Below are 17944 nucleotides of genomic sequence, written 5' to 3'. Positions count from 1 at the left end.
AATAGCTTCCAATACTCTACTCAGCAAACTGGATGCAGTTTATCACAGTGCCATCAGTTTTGTTACTAAAGCACCTTATACCACCCACCACTGCGACCTGTATGCTCTAGTCGGCTGGCCCTCGCTACATATTCATCGCCAGACCCACTGGCTCCAGGTCATCTACAAGTCCATGCTAGGTAAAGCTCCGCCTTATCTCAGTTCACTAGTCACGATGGCAACACCCACCCGTAGCACGCGCTCCAGCAGGTGTATCTCACTGATCATTCCTAAAGCCAACACCTCATTTGGCCGCCTTTCGTTCCAGTTCTCTACTGCCTGTGACTGGAACGAATTGCAAAAATCGCTGAAGTTGGAGACCAGTCCAGCGGTTTATAGCCCACCCAATTTACCTACCTCATCCCCATACTGTTTATATTTATTTACTTTTCTGCTCTTTTGCACACCAGTATCTCTACCTGTACATGACCATCTGATCATTTATCACTCCAGTGTTAATCTGCAAAATTGTAATTATTCGCCTACCTCCTCATGCCTTTTGCACACAATGTATATACTCTTTTTTTTCTACTGTGTTATTGACTTGTTAATTGTTTACTCCATGTGTAACTCTGTGTTGTCTGTTCACACTGCTATGCTTTATCTTGGCCAGGTCGCAGTTGTAAATGAGAACTTGTTATCAACTAGTCTACCTGGTTAAATAAAGGTGAAATAAAAAAACAAACAAAAAAACACTCCCACACATTCTCATACAGATGTCCCAAAGACTCCCACACGTTCTCATAAGCTGTCCCAAAGACTCCCACACATTCTCATACAGCTGTCCCAAACACTCCCACACGTTCTCATACAGCTGTCCCAATGACTCCCACACGTTCTCATACAGCTGTCCCAATGACTCCCACACGTTCTCATACAGCTGTAACAAACACTCCCACACGTTCTCATACAGCTGTCCCAAACACTCCCAAACCTTCTCCCACAGCTGTCCCAAACACTCCCACACCTTCTCATACAGCTATCCCAAACACTCCCACACGTTCTCATACAGCTGTCCCAAACAGTCCTGCATATACAGCACACTAGTAAACAAACACTTCCTCATTTCTTTGTTGGTAGTGTGTCATCTTTCAGCTCAAGTTCAGTGGTAGAAAAAGTACCTAATCGTCATACTCGAGTTAAAGTAAAGATACCTTAATAGAAAATGACTCAAGTAAAAGTGAAAGTCACCCAGTAAAATACTACTTGAGTAAAATGATAAAAGTATTTGATTTTCAATATACTTAAGTATTGAAAGTAAAAGTATAAATCCCTTCAAATTCTTTATATTAAGCAAACCAGATGGCACAACATTCTTTTTTTTCAGATAGCCAAGGGCACACTCCAACACTCAGACATAATTTACAAACAAATAATTTGTGTTTAGCAGGGGTGTAAAGTAATGAAGTAAAAATACTTGAAAGTACTACTTAAGTCGTTTTTTAGGGTATCTGTACTTTACTTTACTATTTTTTTTTACAACTTTTACTTTTACTTCACTACATTTCCGAAATACAATTATGTACTTTTTCTCCATACATTTTCCCTGACACCCAAAAATACTTGTTACATTTTGAATGCTTAGCAGGAGAGGAAAATGATCTAATTCACACACTTTTCAAGAACATCCCTGGTCATCCCTACTACCGCTGATCTGGCGGACTCACTGAACACATGCATAGTCTCTAAATGATGTCTGAGTGTTGAAGCGAGCCCCTGGCTATCTATTTAAAAAAAATAATAATAATTGAATTGGAAAATGTAATGAGTACTTTTGGGGTCAGGGGAAATGTATGGAGTAAATAGTGCATTATTTTATTTAGAAGAAAAAGTTTGATTTGTCAAAAATATCAAGTACAAAAATACTTTGTTACTTAAGTACTTTACACCACTGCTCAAGTGGGCTGATCTTTCAGCACAAGTTGGTGAGGGAGAGAGAGAGAGAATTACTCCGATACCCGCTAATGATCAAAATCCAGAAAAAAAGCTGTAAAATTCTACAACCACCAAAAGGAAGCTATTCCCAAACCTTCCTTTACAAAGCTATCACCTATAGAGAGATGAACCTGGAGAAGAGTCTCCTAAGCAAGCTGACCCTGTTCTCAAACACAAAACAGACCCCACAGAGCCCCAGGACAGCAACAGCAACACAATTAGACCCAACCAAATCATGAGAAAACTAGAAGATAATTAATTGACACATTGGAAAGAATTCACCAAAAAACTGAGGAAACTGGAATGCTATTTGGCGCTGTAACTGACCCAAAATTAAGGAAAGCTCTTGACTATGTACAGACTCAGTGAGCATAGCCTTGCTATTGAGAAAGGCCGCAGTAGGCAGACCTGGATCTTAATAGAAGACAGGCTATGTGCTCACTGCCCACAAAAATAGGGTAGAAACTGAGCTGCACTTCATAACCTCCTGCCCAATGTATGACCATATTAGAGACACATATTTCTCTCAAATTACACAGACCCACAGTGTGCCATCACAGCAGCAAGATTTGTGACCTGTTGCCACAAGAAAAGAACAAACACCATTGTAAATACAACACCTATTTATTTTTATTTATTTTCCCTTTTGTACTTTAACCATTTGCACATCATTACAACACTGTATATAGACATAATATGACATTTGAAATATCTTTATTCCTTTGGAACTTTTGTGAGTGTAATGTTTACTGTTCATTTTTTATTGATTATTTCACTTTTGTTTTATCTATTTCACTTGCTTTGGCAATGTTAACATATATTTCCCATGCCAATAAAGAGAGTCCTTCACTAAGCGGAAAACAGAATAGAATAATTGAATATGGTCTAGTAAGCTCAAAATGCCCCCAAACACATATTTTGTGTGTATCTGTCATGGCCGTCCTAAGAAGTGGACCAAAGTGCAGCGTGGTGAGCGTACATTTTCCTTTTATTTGTTAAATGCTTACAGGGCTTACAAGTGCCACTAACAAGGATAATGGGCTACCTAAGTATGATTCCCAATCAGAGACAATGATAGACAGCTGTCCCTGATTGAGAACCATACCCAGCCAAAACATAGAAATAAAGAAACATAGAAAACAAAACATAGAATGCCCACCCCACATCACATCACACCCTGACCTGACCAAATAGAGAAATAAAGCGTCTCTCTAAGGTCAGGGCGTGACAGTATCAAGTATCAAGAAAGACAATGTTTTCGATCACAAAGTCTAACAACGTATCGTTCCACAGAACAGTCAATTACCATGCAGCATTGTGTGATGTGTACTTGTGATGTCATAATCGTCCAGGTCTGATATTGTGTGATCCTCTTGTATCCCTCCAGATCCTCTTTGATTCAAATACTAGCCGTCACCTAGAGGGCTCGCCATCTCACCTCTTGTCCTTGTTGATTTTGCTCTCTGTTTGGCTGATGTGAATTTGCAATACGGCAGCTGATTGGTTGTGAATGTTTAATATGACTGCTAGTAGGCTGTGAATGTGTGATATGTCTGTTGATTGGCTGAGGTGAATATGTAATACGTCTGTTGATTGGCTGAGGTGAATATGTAATCCGTCTGTTGATTGGCTGAGGTGAAGATGTAATGTCTGTTGATTGGCAGAGGTGAAGATGTAATACATTAAATGTATGCACGCACGACTCTAAGTGTCTTTGGATTAAAAGCGTCTGCTAGATCACATATATTGTTACGTTGTATATACAACTGATTGGTCTGTTCAGTCAGGTCTGACACCGTCTGATTGGTTATGCATGTGTAATATGGCTGTTGATTGGCTAAAGTGAATGTGTACTATGGTTGCCATGACAGGCCATATTCCATATAAAACGCCACAGGCCAGAGGATCATCAATTACCTACCGAATTATTAATCAAGCGTTTCTCTGTGATGCCAAGGCAATTTCAGTAAGATGGATATTACACTACACTAATGGTACACGGCAGGGTTGTGTGTGTGTGTGAGAGAGAGAGAGGGACCTTTACACTAAACACACTAGGCAGAGCGGTGGATCTGCACAATAGTGTTGAAATCCCCGGTGACTTGCATGACTGTTTATACTGCCGAAGTCCTTCACTTAGGTAACTACACTGTTGAAATGAAGTGTTTTATAACACTTCAACGAGTGGAAACTGAGCTACCGCCTACGTTAACCTCTACAGGATCCATGTCACCCCCCGTGCGGGACTGTTGAGCTAATGTTATAGAGCAAAGCAAATAAATGTGATTATCATGCTGTACGTAACAAGAACATTTCCCAGGACATAGATATACCTGATATACTTCTGTTCATATGGGGAAAATTTGCTGGAGTTTTGAAAACACATGGGTGTAAAAAGATATGAGATATGACATTGTGTTCAACACCACTTAATCAAGAGTTGTTCATCTAAACCAGCAAAAGGTTGACACACTGTCCAAAAATTTTTCTTCTAGAGTTTCCAAGAAAATTTGTTTCTGGAGTTTTGAAAACACATGGGTGTAAAAAAGATATGAGATATGACATGGTGTGTTCTAACACCACTTAATCAAGAGTTGTGCAACACCTTGCCAGGGACTGGGAACACTAAACCAGCAAAAGGTTGACAACACTATTATGGTGCTTCGAGTCCTTTCGAGTGCAAAATTAGATCCCTTCTTCTAGAGTTTCCAAGGACTGTAAAATATTAGTTTCTCCTCTTATTGTGTGTTCCCTGCTCTGATATGTGTTGTGTTCCCTGCTCTGATATGATGAGTTGTGTTCCATGCTCTGATATGAGTTGTGTTCCCTGCTCTGATATGATGAGTTGTGTTCCCTGCTCTGATATGATGAGTTGTGTTCCCTGCTCTGATATGATGAGTTGTGTTCCCTGCTCTGATACGATGAGTTGTGTTCCCTGCTCTGATACGATGAGTTGTGTTCCCTGCTCTGATACGATGAGTTGTGTTCCCTGCTCTGATATGAGTTGTGTTCCCTGCTCTGATATGATGAGTTGTGTTCCCTGCTCTGATACGATGAGTTGTGTTCCCTGCTTGTCAGATGTGTGCGTACTGGTAGTGAAGTCGGGTGCAGGAGAGCAGAGATTTGTGAACAGGCGCACACTTTATTGAGGCAAAACGGGCGCAAAACAGTCACAAGAATTATGTTTAACAATAAACATCTTCGTGAAATACCACGGAAAAAACAAACCAATCTTGCGCGTCAACAACAAACACGTAACACAAACAATCTGACACAAAGACATGATGGGGAACAGATGACTAAATACATGTAGATTTATTGGGGAATGAAAACCAGGTGTGCAGGGAACAAGACAAAACAAATGGATACATGAGAAATGGAGCGGCGATGGCTACGTCGACCGCCGAACGAACAAGGGGAGGAGCCGACTTCGGTGGAAGTCGTGACAACAACATTAATGGAAAAAGAAAAATGCAAACAGGAAGTTTTGGTACAATTTTATAAATGCCGGCGGATAATGTGTTCGTTCAGAATGGTGTGATCTTTTAGTGTCAGTAAAATTAATTATGCAAAAAATGACGGCGGAAACACCAAACACCAGTATATATCATATCAGGCTGTATATATCATATCAAATCAAATCTAATTGTATTGGTCACATACACATATTTAGCAGATGTTATTGCAGGTGTAGCTAAATGCTTGTGTTCCTAGCGCCAACAGTGCAGTAATATCTAACAATTCACAACAATACACACTAATCTAAAAGTAAAATCATTTGAATTAAGAAATATATAAATATTAGGACGAGCGATGTCGGAATGGCACTGACTAAAATACATTAGAATAGAATACAGTATATACATATGAAATTAGTATATAAAGAGTATGTAAACATTATTCAAGTGACTAGTGCTCCATTATTCAAGTGAACAGTGATTCCATATCTATGTATACAGGGTAGCAGCCTCTAAGGTGCAGGGTTGAGTAATCGGGTGGTAGCTGGCTAATGATGGCTATTTAACAGTCTGATGGCCTTGAGATAGTAGCTGTTTTTCAGTCTCTCGCTCTCGGCCTCAGTTTGATGTACCTGTACTGATCTCGCCTTCTGGATGGTAGTGGGGTGAACAGGACGTGGCTCAGGTGATTGATGCCCTTGATCTTTTTGGCCTTCCTATGACATCGGGTGCTGTAGGTGTCCCGGAGGGCAGGCAGTGTGCTGTTGTGCCTTCTTCACCACACTGCCTGTGTGGGTGGACCATTTCAGATGGTCAGTGATGTGTACGCCGAGGAACTTGAAGCTTTTCACCTTCTCCACATTGGACCTGTCGATGTAGACAGGGGGGTGCTCCCTCTGCTGTTTCCTGAAGTCCATGATCAGCTCCTTCGTTTTGTTTTGACGTTGAAGGAAAGGTTATTTTCCTGGCACCACTCTGCCAGGACCCTCACCTCCTCCCTGTAGGCTGTCTCATCATTGTTGGTAATCAGGCCTACCGTGGTTGTGTTGTCTTCAAACTTGATGATTGAGTTGGAGGCGTGCGTAACCACGCAGTCATGGGTGAACAGGGAGTACAGAAGGAGGCTGAGTACGGACCCTCAGACTGTATATATCTTATCAGCAAATATTGTGTCATATCAGACTGTATATATCATATCAGACTGTATATATCACATCAGACTGTATATATCACATCAGACTGTATATATCACATCAGACTGTATGTATCACATCAGACTGTATGTATCACATCAGACTGTATGTATCACATCAGACTGTATATATCACATCAGACTGTATATATCACATCAGACTGTATATATCATATCAGACTGTATATATCACAGACTGTATATATCACATCAGACTGTATATATCACATCAAACTGTATATATCACATCAGACTGTATATATCATATCAGACTGTATATATCATATCAGACTGTATGTATCATATCACACCTTACATTTCCAAACAGCATTACCCTCCAACTGATCCATTAACCAAAAGGACAATGTCATCGTGTGACTATTACACTGGGTCAGAACAACCCAATACTCCAGAGGATAAAACACATTAATAATGTGACCAGCAGTAACAAATTAATCAAATCAAATTGTATCCGTCAAATGCTTCATAAACAACAGGTGTACAGGTATATTAACTGTGAAATGTTTTCTGATGGGCCCAACCATGCAGAGACAAATAAAATAGAGAAATAGAGAAGTAAAACAATAACAGTTAATAAAAAATAACACAATGAACTAAGTATAACTTGTCTCTCCATATAAAAAGTATTCAGACGCCTTTTACGTTCTCCATATTTTGCTACGTTATTCTAAAATGGATTAAATATTTTATTTTTGTTGGCATCAATCTATATACAATACCCCATAATGACATCACAATACCCCATAACGACATCACAATACCCCATAATGACATCACAATAGCCCCATAATGACATCACAATACCCAATAATGACGAAGCAAAAAATAAAATGGAAATATCGCATTTACATAAGTATTCAGATCCATTACTTAGTACTTTATTGAAGCTCCTTTATCAGTGATTACAGCCTCAAGTCTTCTTAGGTATGACACTACAAGCTTGGCACACCTGTACTTGGGGAGTTTCTCTTCTGAGGAGCGTTGTCATCATGTGTTCTTTCCGACTGTGTTGTTGTTTGTAGACCATGATAGATTCTTAGTGATGTGGACACTGAGGAACTTAAAGTTTGCGACCCGCTCCACTACAGCCCGACACTGTGAATAGGGGAGTGCTCGGCCCTGTGTTTCATGTAGTCCACATTGAGGGAGAGAATGTTGTCCTGGCATCACACTGCCAGGTCTCTGACTTCCTCGCTATAGGCTGTCTCATTGTCATCGGTGATCAGGCCTTCCACCGTTGTGTAATCAGCAAATTTAATAATGATTGTTGGTGAACAGGGAGTACAGGAGGGGCCTAAACATGTACCCCTGAGGGGCCCCCATGTTTAGGGTCAGTGTGGCAGATGTGTTGTTGCCTGTCCTTACCAGATGGGGTCTGTCCGTTAGGTAGTCCAGGATCCATTTGCAGAGGGAGCTGTTCATTCCCAGGTTCCTTAGCTTAGTGATTAGCTTGTAGGGCACTATGGTTTTGAACGCTGAGCTGTAGTCAGTGATCATATAGCTGTTAATCTTGTTCAAGCGGGATAGGGCAGTGCGGGATAGGGCATCTCTGGATCTGTTGAGGCGGTATGTGAATTGGAGTGGGTCCAGGGTGTCTGGGATAATGGTGTTGATTTGATCCCTGACCAGCCTTTGAATTCATTTCATGGCTATAGATGTGATTGCTACAGGGCTATAGTCATTTAGAGTTACCTTGGCGTTCTTGGGCAGAGGGACTATCTGTTTGAAGGTATTACAGACTGGGTCAGGCAGAAGGTTGAAAATGTCAGTGAAGACACTTGCCAGATGGTCAGGGCATGCTCTGAGTATGCATCCTGGTAATCCGTCTGGCCCTGCGGCTTTGTGAATGTTAACCTTTTTAAAGGTCTTACTCACATCAGCTACGGAGAGTGTGATCACAGTTAATCGGAACAGCTGGTGCTCTCATGCATGGTTCAGTGTTACTTGCCTCGAAGCAAGCGTAGAAAGCATTTCGCTCATCTGTTAGGGTCATGTCACTGGGAAGCTCACCTCTGTTTATATCTGTCCTGTTTCAGTGGGTAACCTGTACATGTGGTTTTTTCATATCCCTACTCCACCTGAGAGAGAGTGGGGTCATGGCCATGGATCAGCCATTATTGACAGCGACCCTGGACCAATTAGGCTTAAGTGCCTTGCTAAAGGGCAGATGGTCTAACCTCTAGGGTATCTGCAGCCTGCATACTTGGCAGTGTGTGTATGCCTCTGACTCCATTGCTCTCTCTGTGTCTTTCTCTGTGTCTCTGTCTCTCTCTGTGTCTTTCTCTGTGTCTCTCGATCTGTGTCTATCACTCTGTGTCTCTGTCTGTCTCTCGCTGTGTCTCTGTCTGTCTCTCTCTGTCTCTCTCTCTGTGTCTCTCTCTGTGTCTCTGTCTCTCAAGGTGCCTTTGTCTCTCTCTATGTCTCTGTCACTCTCTCTGTCTTTGCCTCTCTCTGTGTATCTGACTCTGTGTCTCTGTTTCTCTCTATGCCTCTGTCTCTCTGGGTCTCTCGCTCTGTGTCTATCACTCTGTGTCTCTGTCTCTCTCTGTCTCTCTCTGTCTCTCTCTGTGTCTCTCTGTGTCTCTGTCTCTCTCGGTGCCTTTGTCTCTCTCGATGTCTCTGTCGCTCTCTCTGTCTTTGTCTCTCTCTGTGTATCTGTCTCTGTGTCGCTCTCATCTCTCTCTGTGTCTCTGTCTCTCCGTGTGTCTCTGTGTCTCTCTGTGTCTCTCTCTCTCTGTAAGTATAAAGCTATATGACATGTGAACCGAGTGTGTTGCCTTAGCCTCAGATTCTCTCATATCTCTCACCTCATATGTTAATAATGTGTATATATACAGTTGTAAAACGATTTTGATAATTAGTGGGTATCGGCCTAATTCTGCTCTGCATGCATTATTAGGTGTTCTACATTGTACACAGAGAATATTTTTACAGAATTCTGCATGCAGAGTCTCAATTTGGTGTTTGTCCCATTTTGTGAAGTCTTGGTTGGTGAGCGGACCCCAGACCTCACAACCGTAAAGGGCAATGGGCTCTATGACTGATTCAGGTATTTTTAGCCAGATCCTAATTGGTATGTTGAAATGTATGTTCCTTTTGAGGGCATAGAAGGCCCTTCTTGCCTTGTCTCTCAGATTGTTCACAGCTTTGTGGAAGTTACCTGTGGTGCTGATGTTTAGGCCAAGGTATGTATAGTTTTTTGTGTGCTCTAGGGCAACAGTGTCTAGATGGAATTTGTATTTGTGGTCCTGGCGACTGGACCTTTTTTGGAACACCATTATTTTGGTCTTACTGAGATTTACTGTCAGGGCCCAGGTCTGGCAGAGTCTGTGCAGAAAATCTAGATGCTGCTGTAGGCCCTCCTTGGTTGGTGACAGAAGCACCAGATCATCAGTAAACAGTATACATTTGACTTCGGATTCTAGTAGGGTGAGGCCGGGTGCTGCAGACTTTTCTAGTGCCCTCGCCAATTCGCTGATATATATGTTGAAGAGGGTGGGGCTTAAGCTGCATCCCTGTCTCACCCCACGACCCTGTGTGAAGAAATATGTGTGTTTTTTGCTAATTTTAACCACACACTTGCTGTTTGTGTACATGGATTTTATAATGTTGTATGTTTTACCCCCAACACCACTTTCCATCAATTTGTATAGCAGACCCTCATGCCAAATTGAGTCGAAGGCTTTTTTGAAATCAACAAAGCATGAGAACACTTTGCCTTTGTTTTGGTTTGTTTGGTTGTCAATTAGGTTGTGCAGGGTGAATACATGGTCTGTTGTACGGTAATTTGGTAAAAAGCCAATTTGACATTTGCTCAGTACATTGTTTTCATTGAGGAAATGTACGAGTCTGCTGTTAATGATAATGCAGAGGGTTTTCCCAAGGTTACTGTTGACGCATATTCCATGGTAGTTATTGGGGTCAAATTTGTCTCTCTCTCTCTCTCTCGATCATCTCGGCTGGGTTATATTGTGTTAAGAAATTCATAAAGCACAGATTGAACTCAGGTAGTTAAAATGATTTTGACTGTATAACGTCATGTCTATTTGTTTCGGAGGGTCTTGCCCTTCAATGACTGGCTGTGGGTTTTATGATAAAACAGTACACTTAGACTTTTTTTTCTATTTACCTCTTCCTCTCCTCTCTCTCCTTCAGTCCCCTCTCTCCATTCTTTGTATCTCTCACACTCTCTCTCTCTTTTCATTGCCTCTCTCTATATTCCCCTTGTCTTTGCTATATTTCTCCCTTCCCACAGGGTTGGGCTCAATTCAGAATTAAATTCAGAATGCCTAATAAAATCTTGATTTTGAATTGAAGTAGTAAACAGAATTTAAATATGAATTTGTATTAAGGGAAATAGAATTGAATGCAATGAATGCCAAATGCTCCTTCTATTCTATATTAGGTATAGTCTATACAAATATACAGTTGAAGTCTGGAGTTAACTTACACTTAGCTTGCAGTCATTAAAACGTGTTTTTCAACCACTCCACAAATTTCTTGTTCACAAACTATAGTTTTGGCAAGTTGGTTTGGACATCTACTTTGTGCATGACACAAGTAATTTTTCCAACAGTTGTTTGCAGACATTATTTCTCTTATAATTCACTGTATCACAATTCTAGTGGGTCAGAAGTTTACATACACTAAGTTGACTGTGCCTTTAAACAGATTGTAAAATTCCAGAAGATGATGTCATGTCTTTAGAAGCTTCTAATAGGCTAATTGACATAATTTGAGTCAATTGGAGGTGTACCTGTGGATGTATTTCAAGGCCTACCTTCAAACTCAGTGCGTCTTTGCTTGACATCACGGGATAATCAAAAGAAATCAGCCAAGACTTCAGAAACAATTTTAGACCTCCACAGGTCTGGTTCATCCTTGGGAGCAATTTCCAAACGCCTGAAGGTACCATGTTCATCAGTACAAACAATAGTACGCAAGTATAAACACCATGGGACCACTTAGCCATCATACCGCTCAGGAAGGAGACGCGTTCTAGAGATGGATGTACTTTGGTGCGAAAAGTGGAAACCAGCCAGAACAACAGCAAAGGACCTAGTGAAGATGCTGGAGGAAACAGGTACAAAAGTATCTATATCCACAGTAAAACAAGTCCTATATCGACATAACCTGAAAGGTCGCTCAGCAAGGAAGAAGCCACTGCTCCAAAACCGCCACAAAAAAAGCCAGACTACGGTTTGCAACTGCACATGGGGACAAAAGTTGCACTTTTTGGAGAAATGTCCTCTGGTCTGATGAAACAAAAATAGAAATGTTTGGCCTTAATGACCATCGTTATGTTTGGAACCAACCGTGAAACACGAGGGTGGCAGCATCATGTTGTGGGGGTGCATTGCTGCAGGAGGGACTGGTGCACTAAACAAAATAGATGGCATCATGAGGTAGGAAAATTATGTGGATATATTGAAGCAACATCTCAAGACATCAGTCAGGAAGTTAAAGCTTGGTTGCAAATGGGTCTTCCAAATAGACAATGACCCCAAGCATACTTCCAAAGTTGTGGCAAAATGGCTTAAGGACAACAAAGTCAAGGTATTGGAGTGGCCATCACAAAGCCCTGACCTCAATCCTCCTTTGTGGGCAGAACTGAAAAAGTATGTGTGTGCAAGGAGGCCTACAAACCTGACTCAGTTACACCAGCTATGTCAGGAGGAATGGGCCAAAATTCACCAACTTATTATGGGAAGCTTGTGGAAGGCTACCCAAAACGTTTGACCCAAGTTAAACAATTCAAAGGCAATGCTACCAAATACTAATTGAATGTATGTACACTTCTGACCCAATGAGAATGTGGTGAAAGAAATAAAGCATTCTCTGTACTATTATTCTGACATTTCACATTCTTAAAATAAAGTGGCGGTCCTAACTGACCTAAAACAGGGATTGTTTTACTAGGATTAAATGTCAGGAATTGTGAAAAACTGAGTTTAAATGAATTTGGCTAAGGTGTATGTAAACTTCCATCTTCAACTGTACATCATGTCTAAAACATCAAACATGTCATTATGTACATACATATAAAACTATTGATTATCAGGACAAACTTAAAAGTGATGATCAAGGAAAACAAAACCTGTATGTGGATATTCTAAGTTATTACATTTCATTTATCAATATGGGGGAAAATACTACATGTCCCAGAATGCATTAGTTCCCATTTTCAAAATCAACACAAAATGGCTGCCCTGTCACAACAAGGTTAGAGATGTGATGTGGTTGATGCTTCTTACCACCCTCAAATTCACTAAGAGGGCTTTGGATGCAAGGACTTTTGGGCCCAATTGCTCTGTCATTACAAAACTCAATGCAGTCTAATATAATGGCATTGGTTGTCGAGAAAATATAATTGGCTATTGTAAGCACTTAGGTCAAAAGTGTATGTGAATATTGTTTCTAGAGAAAAGTGATATAAACTTTGACAGGTCACAACTTCCAGATACCAGAGTCAATGAAACTCTCATGTTCTACGACTGACTGGAATATCTTTGAATTTTACTGAATTAAAAATTATATATCTTGTCACTCAAACTCAAAAAAAAATTCTAATTCTACGTCCTTTGGGGTGTGGCCAATTCAATTTTGAATTTCAACTTGTGAGTTGAATGGGAGTCAATTCCAAAATGCTGAATTGAACACAACCCTGCAATATAGTGCATTATGGGCCCTGGCCAGAAGTAGCGTACTATGTAGGACATAGGGTTCCATTTGAAACAGATACACACTATCTTTTCATCCTCTTATTATGTTACAGGTATATTTGACCCATTTCCGCATTGGAGTTACCCATAATACTAGTTAAAACCTGTTAAGCCTCCCCCCTACTTTTTCGGAAATTCTGTTAAAAATCGCGCAACATTTTGGCGTCCTGCTACTCAGGCCAGGAATATAGTATATGCATATGATTAGTATGTGTGTATAGAAAACACTCAGACGTTTCCAAAACTGTTTAAATCACGGCTGTGACTATAACAGAACGTCTGTTTCATCGAAAAGCGCAGGAAAATCTGATCACTGGAGATGGAAAAAAATATCCATGCGCCACTCCCAGGAATTGTTAAAGGTGAACCGTATTAAATGAGGCCGAGCTTGCAGTACCTACAGCTTCCACAGGATGTATAGAGTCTCCTCATTTGATTCTGATTTGATTCTTGGTAGATCCGACCAAAGGGAACCGATTCCCTCCGACCACCAACCTGAGGCATTGTCTCTGTTTTTCCGGACATTTTTCCACACGACCAACTATCGAATTTACATCGCCTCCTGATGATTTTTATAGCTTATTAACGTGTAGTTATACCTAAAGTTGCATTAGAAAGGTATTTCGAAGTGTTTTGTGAAAGTTTATCGTCGAATTTTTAACTTTTAAAAAATGACGTTACGTTATGAAACGCTATTTTTTTCCGTTTATCACACAGTCTTCATAGATCGATATCTAGGCTATATATGGACCGATTTAATCCAGTATTGATTATGGGACATCAAGGTGTGCCAAGAAAGAAGATGGTCAAAGGTAATTAATGTTTTATATTTTATTGTGCGGTTTGTGTAGCGCCGACTATGCTAATTCTTTTGTTTACATCCCCTACGGGTCTTTTGGGGTGTTGCATGCTATCAGATAATAGCTTCTCATGCTTTCGCTGAAAAGCATTTTAAAAATCTGACTCGGTGGCTAGATTCACAATGACTGTAGCTTTATTTCAATACCAAGCATGTGTATTTTAATGAACGTTTGCGTTTTAACTAATACTATTAGCATGTAGCGTAGCGCATTTGCATTTCCAGAGCTCTAGGTGGGACGTCTGCGTCTCAAGTAGGCTCAAGAGGTTTTAAGCTCTTTTTTTCCTCTCTCCATGAAATTAAATAACCTTTCCTCATTTAGGGTCATGAACCTAACTTTAAGATGCTCTGATGTGTTGTGAAATGTCCGTATAGATTTTATATACAAACATGGATGTTTTGGGTCCTTTTGACCCGGAGTTTTTCATGTGTATAGATCTTTGTACAGGTCCAAAATAAACAAGTGTCTCTGATGTATTTTTGTTTTGACTGCTTCTGGATGCACTTTTATAATTACGTTTTGGTGAAAGTTACGTTTTGGTGAAAGTGAGCTTTCCCAAGATTTCTCTTTCTCAGTGCTAAGCAGCAGATCTCTGACACTCAAAACAATGAGCTCCAAACAGAAAATGCTTGTTTGTGAGAAAGGAAATATGTTTAACAAAATAGTTAAATATATTGTTTTCAAATCAAATATTGTTGTATTTCTTCTTTCTGAAATGTCTGACAAGACAAAATCAAGTTTTGGCTCTTTTTACTTTGACTATCTTGAGTGTGTTTAAATGAAGCTGTGCAGGTCAATCTGACCCATAACACAATGGATGTCGTTTTTTTCTCTCAGCAATGCACAAGGGTTAATGTCACTCCTGGGATGATGGAAATGAAAAATGAAAATCCTTGCATCATAAATCCCCAATCTCCAGTTCCCAGCTACAGTACAAAGGACTTCTGTAATGACTAGGATTTATGGTTCAGGTATACATCACAGTCATAACTTTCTGGCACAGGACATTGCTAGTCTCTTCCATAGAGGGGATTTAACATGAGGATATTGGATGTAACATGTTTTTAGCTCTGGCCAAAAAGTATTTTCATTTCAGATTCACCCTATATGACACTGCAATCTCAGTTAAGGGTGAACTGTCCCTTGAAACAGTACATCTTTCCTCCTGTAATATGGGTGTACTGTCCCTTTAACAGTGTATCTCTCCTCCTGTAATATGGGTGAACTGTCCCTTTAACAGTGTCTCTCTACTCCTGTAATATGGTTGAACTGTCCCTTTAACAGTGTATATTTCATCCTGTAATATGGGTGAACTGGCCCTTTAACAGTGTATCTCTCCTCCTGTAATATGGGTGAACTGTCCCTTTAACAGTGTCTCTCTACTCCTGTAATATGGTTGAACTGTCCCTTTAACAGTGTATATTTCATCCTGTAATATGGGTGAACTGGCCCTTTAACAGTGTATCTCTCCTCCTGTAATATGGGTGAACTGTCCCTTTAACAGTGTCTCTCTACTCCTGTAATATGGTTGAACTGTCCCTTTAACAGTGTATATTTCATCCTGTAATATGGGTGAACTGGCCCTTTAACAGTGTATCTCTCCCCCTGTAATATGGGTGAACTGTCCCTTTAAAAGTGCATCTCTCCTCCTGTAATGTGGGTGAACTGTCGCTTTAACAGTGTATCTCTACTCCTATAATGTGGGTGTACTGTCTCTTTAACAGTGTATCTCTCCTCCTGTAATGTGGGTGAACTGTCCCTTTAACAGTGTATCTTTCCTCCTGTAATATGGGTGTACTGTCCCTTTAACAGTGTATCTCTACTCCTATAATGTGGGTGTACTGTCCCTTTAACAGTGTATCTCTCCTCCTGTAATATGGGTGTACTGTCCCTTTAACAGTGTATCTCGGCTCCTGTAATGTGTGGGTACTGTCCCTTTAACAATGTATCGTTCCTCCTGTAGTGTGGGTGAGCTGTCCCTTTAAATCCAAACCAATGTTGTATGACTATGTTATCTTTTGAACTATCCATCTAATATCTCTCCCTGTAATGTGGGTGAACTGACAGAGATGGCGCTGCAGTGGATAGCAGCTGTTTTATGGGCTTGCAATTTTTGTGTTGTTTTTTTTTAATGCTAATCGTAGTTTTCTTTGTACATAATATACCTGCCATCATTTTTTTATGACCGAAAAACAGCTTCTGGATATCAGAACAGCGATTACTAACCTCAATTTGGACAAATATTTCTACTTCAAAAAGTTGGCAGCTCTGGACGTTCTGCTTTCTCTGGAAGAGAAGCCCTGATCCCCGGGACTCCAAAGAGAAAGCCGCGGTGAAAGACACGCAGGCGAGTCGGAAGCCCTGGTTAGACTACGTCGGTGAGCAAATTGTCCTCTGTTCTATTGGCGAACGTGTAATCACTGGAGAATAAACTGGATAGGAGCTCCTATCCTACCTGAAAAAACTGTATATCCTATGTTTTTCAAGAGGAGTGGCTGAACGAGTACATGGACATGCGTCTCAATGGTTTTTCATCGTCAATACCGGACAGCAGATTTGAGTAAGATGAAGGGAGTTTGTCGCTTTGTTAAAAACGATCTCTAATATTAAAAAGTTTAGACTTTTTTTGCTTGACTGAGTTATAATGCCACATGATAAGTTGCACACCATAATATCTACTTTCATGTATATTTTTCGTAGATGTCCATTTACCACAACAAACCGATGCTGGCACTAAGACCACACTCAATGAGCTGTGTAGGGCCATATGCAAACAAGTTAATGCACATTCAGAGGCGGTGTTTCTCGTGGCTGGTGATTTTAATACAAGGAAACTGACATCCGTCAGTTACCACATTTTTACCAGCACATCACCCGTGCAAATAGAGGTGACAAACTCTAGATCACCTTTATTCCACACACAGAAACACGTACAAGGCCCTCCATTTGGAAATTCTGACCATAGCTCTATCCTCCTACTTCCTGCTTACAAGTAAAAACTCAAACAGGAAGTACCGGTGACGTGCTCAATACTGAAGTGGTCTGATGAAGCGGGTGCTAAGCTACCGGACTGTTTCAATAGCACAGATTGGAAGATGTTCCGGGATTCATATGATAACATCGTATGTTTTACCACAGCAGTCACCGGCTTCATTAATAACTGTATGGGCGACTTTGTCACCACAGTGACCATAACCCCGACTCCAGCCACCCATAGACTGTTCTCTCTACTACCCCACGGCAAGCGGTACCAGTGCTTCAAGTCTGGAACCAACAGGACCCTGAACAGCTTCTACCCCCAAGCCATTAGACTGCTAGACAAGACTGCTAGACAAGACTGCCAGACAAGACTGCCAGACAAGACTGCCAGACAAGACTGATAGACAAGACTGCCAGACAAGACTGCCAGACAAGACTGCTAAACAAGACTGCTAATCAAGACTGCAAATCAAGACTGCTAATCAAGACTGCAAATCAAGACTACTAAACAAGACTGCGAAACAAGACTGCTAATCAAGACTGCTAAACAAGACTGCTAAACAAGACTGCTAGACAAGACTGCTAGACAAGACTGCTAATCAGCTAATCAAATGGCAACCCGGACCACCTGCATTGACCCTTTATTTATTTATTTTTATTTTTCACCTTTATTTATCCAGGTAGACTAGTTGAGAACAAGTTCTCATTTGCAACTGCGACCTGGCCAAGATAAAGCAT

This window comes from Oncorhynchus tshawytscha, linkage group LG21 (assembly GCF_018296145.1).
Source record: "Oncorhynchus tshawytscha isolate Ot180627B linkage group LG21, Otsh_v2.0, whole genome shotgun sequence".
Lineage (NCBI taxonomy): Eukaryota > Metazoa > Chordata > Actinopteri > Salmoniformes > Salmonidae > Oncorhynchus > Oncorhynchus tshawytscha.
This window is presented reverse-complemented; position numbering follows the sequence as displayed.